Source organism: Schistocerca piceifrons, chromosome 6 (assembly GCF_021461385.2).
Source record: "Schistocerca piceifrons isolate TAMUIC-IGC-003096 chromosome 6, iqSchPice1.1, whole genome shotgun sequence".
NCBI lineage: Eukaryota > Metazoa > Arthropoda > Insecta > Orthoptera > Acrididae > Schistocerca > Schistocerca piceifrons.
Genome location: NC_060143.1, coordinates 505,750,635 through 505,761,421, shown reverse-complemented (window position 1 = coordinate 505,761,421; position 10,787 = coordinate 505,750,635).

The following is a 10,787-nucleotide window of genomic DNA, read 5'->3' as shown; positions in this document are numbered from 1 at the left end:
CCTGTACGTTCTACGAATCAAAATTATTTCCAGCATGGATTGTTAGTGCACAGATAGTGTGCTCGTACTCGTAAAGGGTGGCTGAAAGGGAGTAGCGCAGTGCCTTTAACTCTCATTTCGTATCGAAATGCGAAGGTTGGCACAGATGTCTTCTGTGGCCGAAACCCAGAGTTTAATTAGTTAGCCTGTAAGCTTGCACCTCTGTGCAGCAACACATGGGGGCACTTGGGTGAAGGGGCTCGTGAGGGTCAACGTTGTGTGATGCCTCCGCTGCCCTTCCCCCACAACCCCTGTCTCGTCCCATCCGGTCTTGCGAATTACTTCAAGCACTAGAGGTTCCACCAGACGGCGGCAGCTGTCTCCCGGCCATGACACTTTTGTTAATACTACTGCCAGGTCTCACCTAGGACAGAGTGGATAGATGGGAGGGGGTGAGGTAGGGGTCCCACCTCTGCAGTGTCCAGCAATAAGCTCTGCAAAAGTAATACCAAAACGAAACTGAAGCTTGGGATATAAACGGAGATAGTCCTCAAAAATAAAAAGAAATTGGTGACTATCGTCGAAAATGTAGTAAAGTTTTAAACTGGCTTTGGTACTACTGTAATATATGCAGCGAAATGTTAGTAATTCTTATCATCTCTGATCTTTGTCAGAGATAATGTAAACAAACATATGACTTTGTAGCGCGGAGTATTAATGTCAGTCTCCTTTGAACATGAGTTGATCGTCATTGTAAAATACAGTAAAAGTCATTACGGCCTTTTTAAATTACCGCTTCGCTTGAGTTCTTGACAACTTGGTTTACTCATTACTACAGGAAAGACATAATCACTTTAAAACCGATAAATCCGGCTAATTGCCGTGCTATAATATGCTGTTAATACCTATGTAGGCGACTGTTAACCACAATGGTGCCGGATACTGATGCTGCCTCTAACATCAACTCCATGGACTTATATAAAAGCATATGTGATAACATGCATGTTCCCGACATTTCATTTTATCAAGTGCCAGATTCTGAGAGTGTAATTCCCATATGAACAGACCTTCAATGCTAATCGTGGATATTCTTCTGCAAACAAAAAATATCTGTATATAGGACATTCAACGTAGTATTTCTAAACGGAGAGAAATGAATTCTTTTGATAGCAAAACAGCAGATGTTCGACGCATTTAAAGTCAGTGCAAAATTCTCGATGAAATGGGAGTAATTGTACCTTAGGATCGAAGGTCTAGTTCATGGTTTTGCCCAGTTTTCCACGGAACAAAAAGCAGATGATGACGCTCATTTAAAACTGATCTGCGATACACCATAAAATCCGTTCTTGCAATCCATAAAACATGTCAATAAGAACCGACAATGCAAAGAAATACGAAAAAGAATTAAAAATAAAAAGGAATCTCTGAGGAAAAAAAGGACGAAGGAAAATAAATTCTGTGAAAAGTGACCGAACTGTGTCTTATACGAATCCAACGCAATCGAAATTGTTTAGTACAAGAAACCACTTAGACCATTTCGCTTCATCAGCCAGAAATAATCAACGTTCCCAATAAAAAGAAGAAGATAATAGATCTTAGCCACAATATCACCCATGTAACAGCATAGTAAGTAATGTCAGAATGGGCTCTGCCTCTTAATTCTACAGATAAAATCTTATCGAAATAGGTGCTGTATAATATATGCAGCGTAATGATAGTAATTCGTGTTGTTTCTGATCTTGGTGACCGTTCTGCATTCATAGGTAGCACACCACGCCTAGTACACGTCCACCGCGGCGCCCGGAGGCCCTCAGCACAGTTGCGACACCTGTGGATGCGCATATGAGGACCCGAAACCGGTCGTAACTATAAAAGAAGTATACAACTGAGGCGATATTTCGAATTCTGGTATAATGCTTAGTTGTGGATGTTCTTCCAACAGGATTACCTGTGAAATAATATTTGTTAGGGGATGAAAGTTGCTATGGAAATTTGAGAGTCTTGTACCGTAGGAAACAAGGGAAAGGATTGTATGGATGGCCGGTATCCTCTTTCTACAACACAAATGTATACCTGGATTAACACGGTTGTTTGTTTAAATGAACAGACAGCTGCGGCTTAACTTTTATAGAGTCCATGTGATGTGGTACAAGCTCTTCTGTAGTAGTCCTATTGCAGAAAATATCGGTAACTTGCAATTGCAAACCTGAGTATCGCTATGCATAAAGTAAATGTCCCACAATCAACACTATTCTGGTCGCAATGTACTGTCGTAGTCTGTGCTTACCTATGCCGCTCGTTGCGTCTACTGACAGACGCCTGACTGTAATGCGAGTTAGTGACGGAGTGACTGAGATAGTGAGCAAAGCCCTCCGGTCAGCGGCGGCAGCCAAAATCCTTGCTGTTCAGAGGGCGTTGGTGGCTTGTTGATAATCGGTGTGTCTCTGGCCTCTCTCGTGATAGGGATACTTCATCCAGCGCCACAGTCCGGAACTGCAAGACCGCTAAGATCGCAGGTTCGAATCCTGCCTCGGGCATGGATGTGTGTGACGTCTTAGGTTAGTTAGGTTTAAGTATCTTTAAGTTCTAGAGGACTGATGACCTCAGCAGTTAAGTCCCATAGTGCTCAGAGCCGTTTGAACCATCCAGCGCCTACTAATCGATCTTCGCACTACATCTTTGCGACCGGTGTTCTGGCGAGAGCTTACGTCAGCAAAGAAATATCTCCGCAAAAAAGCAAAATGCAAGATTAAAAAAGCTTTGCACTCAAGCTACTAAAATCGCTTTCTGGGCCAAAGTACCTTCGAAAAAAAACATACTTTTATAGCCTCAATTAGCGTGAAGGGCTTAGAAGGTGTAGCAGTTTGTGAACAACTTAAAAATTTGGTTAAATAAAATAAAAAAATCCTGCAAAACATGCAGTCTATGCTAAGCTAGAAAATTATGACTGTGGTAAAGGTTACAAAATCAGTCTCATTATCTCCCTCCACGCCTCATAATATTTATCGACCGAGATAAAAGAATTTAAATGTTAGAGAACGAAAAAGATTCATTTAAATTCATTCATTTATAGTTTTCTACATGTTGTTTCTGATCTGGAATGCAATTTCTGGACACGGTAAATGATAAGATTAATCGCGGTAAAAATACGCATCTTCAGCGTTATATTCAACTCAAAGATTATCTTTATTTTATAACAACTCAGAAAAGAATTAATACTCCCGTTACACTTGTGGCAGCAGATTCGGACAGTGAAGACAACGTATGTTAATTTGTCTGTTACATACGCGTGTACGTTTTAAACCATCAACCTTGCACGGGTCATGTTGTAAGCTACAGGTTTATTTACATCTCACAACGTTACTGAACGCTATTGAACTGCCCTGAGAATAAAGGTTTTGTTCTTGCTCCGTTACACAGGTGGCTGTGACTACTGATTTACTTTGGTGAAAAAAATGGCAGAAAAAGAGATTTCCGATCAAAATAACCAACGGTATGTGTCATGAGTGCTGAGCAAAGGTTTCCCTGAACTGCTTAGTTAAACTGAGTTCTATTCTACTCCGGAGAAGAACCACAATAAGGAAGTGGAGTGTTGTGCTCTGTCGTGAAGCCGATAACAGTGTAATATTTATGACAGGAAATACCTTCTGCTGACGTTTAACATAATTTCTTTTGCTTACAGAGTAGGTAAGGATACTTGAGTATACTGCCCATTCTAAGTGGTAACAACAAATAGTTAACATGTGAATGGGGGTATGAATATATTTTTACATTACCTCGCCTTATTCCGCAAAGAGGAAAATGTAGATTAGTATTTGTACAGCAAGTAACTATTCCAGTGATAGCTAAAATATACATGAAAGCCAGAAAAGTAAATATTCTTATTAATTGTACGTTGGTTGAGCCATTAGAAGTGGTAATATATTAACACGGAACTACTTGTCATATACTGATATGTTATTACGCTCGAAAGGTGGATGTGGAAACTCAGTAAATATACATAACATGAATTACTGTTTGAGGACTGGAGATGAAGGATAATGGTTATATTTGTATTATACGTAAAGTGATATAGTAAATGTACAATGGAGAGGTGATCGTATTTATAGTACAAGAATCAAACGTTGAAAGATGCTTGTGGAAAGGATTGGTCTTATTCATGTAGATGTGTTTAAGATTAAGTGAGATGGTTTCTGGAACTATGTATATTTGTGGGAATTTAATACCTTTTTAGTTGAACTGATCATAGTCAGTATCTGATATGGAATTATTTTTTCATAGGAAGTATTAGAAATCATGAGACAGGAACCCACTGAATATAATAAATATAATACTAAAATAAAGGCATAAACGATGTTCTATTTCAAACAAAGGTTGAACTATTCATCTTTTGAATAATATAGATGTTTTTCTGGAACTTAGCTGTTTTCTCCACATGTGGCCTTAATTGGGAATTATTCACATTAATCCTACTGCTAATGTGTTCTACTGACTTAGCAAAGTTAGTGAGAATTTATTCCATCAGGGAGGGTCGGATATAGTGGTGAAATATGTCCGGTGTACATGTAGTGTCTTATTTCTCATTTAAAGCAGTAATCCTAGGGAGGTGCAGTAAAGGTGTTTGCTGAGTGGTGGAATTAGGGATTAAGTGGAGGGTAATCATTTTTATTAATTGTTTTGGGGATCAGTTTCATGTTCAGGAACAACCCATCATGTTGTTTTTCAGTTCACCAGAGGATGGAGTGTCTGGATGGGTCTGATATGAGCAGTTCTGCCAAGAAAACATTAACATTGACAGCAAAAACATGTGCAGAAGATTTTGGCAGGTAAGTAGAACAAATAAAATATTTTGAAAGACATCTGTCATTGGTAGGTGTTATTTGAGATTGAATTTAGTCATCTGAAAGGCAGGCGAGATTTTTGATGTTAACATTGATATTGAAATGCATTGTTTAAAATGTAGGTAAGTATTGCATGCGTGTTGATTGCAACTGTAATTTCTGAAAAATGTAACAAACTTAGTTAAATATTATTACTTTTTTCATGCTGAGTGTGGCATGTGACAGTGTAAAGATACAAAATTAAAACTACTGCAGTGCCAAATTTGTTCATTTACGAATTTTAACGTTTTTGATTGAGTTAATTATTATTCGGTTGTGCTGCATAATCTGTGAAAGTGATTTGATCTAGAGCGACCGCAATGTTTCTTTATTGAAGGATACTGTGTGTAGAGACAGTCAGATGTAGATTTAAGGTCCCTGTAAGACTTACATACTGGATGAGTTGTGACGTTCTGTGATTGCTAAGTTGGGGTTCTTTTTACTGACTGATCCCTCGAGCTAGCTCAGTAGAAGTAGCCATGTCCTATGTGAGCGATCTGAGAGTTACATGAGCAAGACAAACTTTCAAGTCGTTAATATGACGAAGGCTCCACATGGCTTAAGAATACACCTGTGCAGAATTCGGTAAGTGAGTTGCTTTAAAGAAACCAATATGGAGACCCAATATCCCAGAATACAAAAGAAAACTTGGGTTTTAACCTATCTGTCGATATGGAACATTTCAGGTCTGAGATACATTGCACGAAGGTATTGTCACTGTGAGACACAGAAGTGACAAGGCCATTGTAGTCACTCATTACTTATTGAAGAACAGGAGTGTTGCAAAAATTTACCGTCATTGGGTCCACTGTTATCTGTATGCAAACAAACCAGCCCCTTGCCTGAGCCTTATTTAATAACCATTATGCAAACGAGCAGCAGTTGTTTTGTTTATTTAAGACTTAATTAATGCTACAAAATGCCGTTTTATTGTAATTAATTTATAGTCAAGATGGCTGGAAACACATCTACATTAACCAAGATGTTGAAGGATAATCTTAGTGTCCATAATCTATTACCTAAAACTGTTGGTCTTCCCTCCCCGAGTTACGTATTTTTGACCTATTCATCCCAATCCACACCATTCTCCTCTTAAAGTACCCAGCATCCTGAAACAGGACTGTACCTCGCTCGGGCAACAGCACCAAATTTGTACGACATCTGCAAGTTCCCAACTCAGTATTGTAACCAATGATCTTTACAGTTTCAGATCACCTCAGTCGCAATTTCCAGCAGAGTGTGTTTCCCAAGTGTACTTTCTGCAATGTATGACCCTGTTCACAGTTTCAGGACTTCGTATTTTTCAATTTTCAATAGAGTTGTTATTTTCTGAAACAAATATCAGTATTCACATCTCTTGGGAGTACTTTGCTCAGTTTATCCTAATTTTCAAGAAAACGAGTATAACTGAAGGACTGTAAACATTTAGCAACTGTCACCACCATACATATACACATCATTTTATGATGCTATTTACACTTTTGAAGACTAGTAACAATTTCGCTGGGTTTTTCCGATTCTTCCCCAAGTACCCATTGTTCAAGAAGACAGTCGTAAATACAGAGCCCTTTACTGCTATGACATCCATCACCACCATGCACACCCTACAACCACACACATGTACGATGTAATATCCAGTTTTGGTGCTATTTTACAGGCTTTCTCCCACTTTATTTAAAGAAAAAACAGATCATCGCTAAATAGCTTTCCCACCTACACTCCAGTGCTGCTAGTGTCAGCATCAACAAGTATGGTAATAGGGAAACTATTCAGTACTTCAGACTTCAAGAAGAATATAATAATTCCAATCCCAAAGAAAGCAGGTGTTGACAGATGTGAAAATTACCGAACTATCAATTTAATAAGTCACAGCTGCAAAATACTAACGCGAATTCTTTACAGACGAATGGAATAACTGGTAGAAGCCGACCTCGGGGAAGATCAGTTTGGATTCCGCAGAAATTTTGGAACACGTAAGACAATACTGACCGTACGACTATTCTTAGAAAATAGATTAAGGAAAGGCAAACCCACGTTTCTAGCATTTGTACACTTAGAGAATGCTTTTGACAATGTTGACTGGAATACTCTCTTTGAAATTCTGAATGTGGCAGGGGTGAAATACAGTGAGCGAAAGGCTATTTACAATTTGTAAAGAAACCAGATGGCAGTTATAAGAGTCGAGGGGCATGAAAGGGAATCAGCGGTTGGGAAGGGAGTGAGACAGGGTTGTAGCCTGTCCCCGATGTTATTCAATCTGTATATTGAGCAAGCAGTAAAGGAAACAAAAGAAAAATTCGGAGTAGGTATTAAAATCCATGGAGAAGAAATAATAACGTTGAGTTTCGCCGATGACATTGTAATTCTGTCAGAGACAGCAAAGGACTTGGAAGAGCAGTTGAACGGAATGGACAGTGTCTTGAAAGGAGTGTATAAGATGAACATCAACAAAAGCAAAACAAGGATAATGGAATGTAGTCGAATTAAGTCGGGTGATGCTGAGGGAATTAGATTAGGAAATGAGACACTTAAAGTGGTAAATGAGTTTTGCTATTTGGGGAGCAAAATAACTGAAGATGGTCGAAGTAGAGAGGATATAAAATGTAGACTATCAATGGCAAGTAAAGCGTTTTTGAAGATGAGAAATTTGTTAACATCGAGTATGGATTTAAGTGTCAGGAAGTCGTTTCTGAAAGTATTAGTATGGAGTGTTGCCATGTATGGAACTGAAACATGGACGATAAATAGTTTAGACAAGAAGAGAATAGAAGCTTTTGAAATGTGGTGCTACAAAAGAATGCTGAAGATTAGATTGGTAGATCACATAACTAAAGAGGAGGTATTGAACAGAATTGGGGAGAAGAAGAGTTTGTGGCACAACTTGACTAGAAGAAGGGACCGGTCGGTAGGACATGCTCTGAGGCATCAAGGGATCACAAATTTAGCATTGGGGGGGGGGGGGCAGCGTGGAGGGTAAAACCGTAGAGGGAGACCAAGAGATGAATACACTAAGCAGATTCAGAAGGATGCAGGTTGCAGTAAGTACTGGGAGATGAAGAAACTTTCACAGGATAGAGTAGCACGGAGAGCTGCATCAAACCAGTCTCAGGACTGAAAACAACAACAACGCATGCAGAAGTATGAACTTTACTTAAAAACAAGCTAAATGATGGAGGGACTCTCAGCAATCATAAGGGTCGCATCGTGCTGGTTATCATTAGCTTCTACGTACACTTGTAGTGGGGCCACCACATCATACACCTCAGCCCTCCACCACTACTGCCATGTGATGCAAACTGTGACCACTACTATGTATGTATACGAATAACTACGATGTCTGTATTAAAAGCTACACTGTGTAGTATACCCCACGTGCACTAAAGAGTACCACATTGCGAGAAATTACATGACTCTACGGTCACACTCTGCTGACAGTCTCACCTCAGCTAGTAGTCTCTCTATCTCGCTGGGCCAACGCCACTGATGGACCCTACACCTCACACCTCCTCACGTACCTACCACTCCATTGTAGATAAGCGAGGCAGTAGTGCAGCAGCTGTCCACTGATGCAGCCAATCCCCATTCAAGAGATTCCTGCGAACATATTTCGATAAAAAAAGACGATTAATAACGTCTCCGACCACTACCTTCTCCTCGCTCTATGTATTCGAGCAGACCACATGCAATTTGATAACTGTAGTATTTGAATTTTGAAATTTTCCGGGTGTATTTCTTCTTCCAGTAATTATCGGGTTTGCAGCCTGATCCCATCAACATTCAGCCACGTTATTTAGGCTCAGAGACGTCCGGCCATCCTCAGGTGAGTAGACGTAGTACTAAAGAGACTTGATGCAGTCATGCTATTTATACTGAATTCCGCGAATGCGAATCGTACGGGCTGTTTACGGCGCATGTGTTAGTAGGTGACATGCGTGAGGCAGCCAAGTTGTGTGTGCTGCCCTCAGTGGTGAAGTAAGAACAATCCAATTGCTTAGTATCGACTGAGCATGCCTATTTCGTTGTGACGCATAATTTTAATAACTGGATTTCAATTTTTATCCAGCTGAAAGTCGTTATCACGATTCGTTAAATTATCAGCAAGACGTATTTCCACGGATTCTTTAATTACTGAGTCCCAGAAGCTGGAAACCGGTACTAAAATTTTGTGTTATTGGATTCCGTTGAATGTCCCATGGAAATACAATGTTCTGCTATGCTGATTTTAAAGGCTGCCGCATACTGGTGTGTCTTTCGCGATCTTCAGAGCGTTCCTGGACAGTTCTTGTCGTGTCACATATGTACGCAGAGCCACACTCACAGGGGATTTTATAAATACTGGCCTTCCTCTATTATAAACCGTCTTTAACGGATCCGACTAAGGCCCTGTTCTTTGCTGGTGGACGGAAGACGACATTAATATTATTTTTTCTAAGCACTCTGCCTATTTTAGAAGACACGTTCGCGGCATATGGAAGGAACGCAGTTGATTTATAGTCGTCATCAGTCTCCTCAGAGTGTTGCTTCTTGTTATTATAATTGTGCGTGGCCTGCCGTATTTGACTTTAAGTATACCCATTCTCTTTAAAACCCTTGTATTAGTCTCTTCAGTACTTCGTCTACTCACATGAGGATGGCCGGACGTCTCTGGGCCGGAATATCATGGCAGAATGTTAATGGGATCCGGCTGCAAACCCGAATATTACCGGAAAAAACTATACTATTTATCTCTCATTCCAACAGAATAGTCAGCGATTCTGCCAGCTATTACTGCCATCCATCTCCCATAGCATTCATAAATGCTGCCTGGAAAGAATGTTTGTCAGTAAACCTCTGTAAATTCGCAGGACATTTCATCAGTGCTGTAATGAGCTGAATAAGAGTCCGCCCCCGGTAACTGAGTGGTCACTTTACCAGACTGTCAGTGTTACGGGCCCGGATGCTATTCTCGCCTGGGTCGGAGATTTTTCTCCGCTCAGGGACTCGGTATTGTGTTGTCCTAATCATCATCATTTCATCCCCATCGACGCGCAAGTCGCCGAAGTGGTGTCAAATCGAGAGACTTACACCCGGCGAACGGTCTACGCCGGCCGGAGTGGCCGAGCGGTTCTAGGCGCTACAGTCGGGAGCCGCGCGATCGCTACGGTCGCAGGTTCGAATCCTGCCTCGGGCATGGATGTGTGTGATGTCCTTAGGTTAGTTAGGTTTAATTAGTTCTAATTTCTAGGGGACTGATGACCTCAGAAGTTAAGTTGCATAGTGCTCAGAGCCATTTGAACTAACTGTAGGATACAAACAGGAACAAATAACATCTACACTACCACTTCAAATAGTAACTCTCATAACAAAATTTAGGATTAAGTTACTCGAGTGAGTTAAAGCATAGAATTTGCCGGAATATTAAGGGAATGTAATTCACCTGTGAAAGGAATGGTTTGCAGAACACCCAATGATTAAGTAATCTACTGACGTACTTGGTTGTTGCTGACCTGCTAAATAGTCTCACCAACATAAATGAAATCGATGACGGCTCTTTAACACCACTGGGATTGTATTATAACAGTAGAAAAAAGTAGGCTCATTTCCCATCAAAAGATACAACGTACACTGAAAGACACTGTTAGACTTTGACTACAAATCGCAATTGTGAATGTTGGACCTCTCTCTCTCTCTCTCTCTCTCTCTCTCTCTCTCTCTATATATATATATATATATATATATATATATATATATATATATATATATGTCTCATCCACATCCAGTAAACGACAATTTGTTTCCGTCTTTGCAAAGATATATTTCAAAAGTAACCAAAGCTACACACATATGCCCCACCTATACTGTAGAAGAGACAACCCTCCGTAACCCAAGTCTCATATCGGATGTCTCTGACTTTTGGAGCTACTATCCAGTGCAAATAAACTTTGAGAA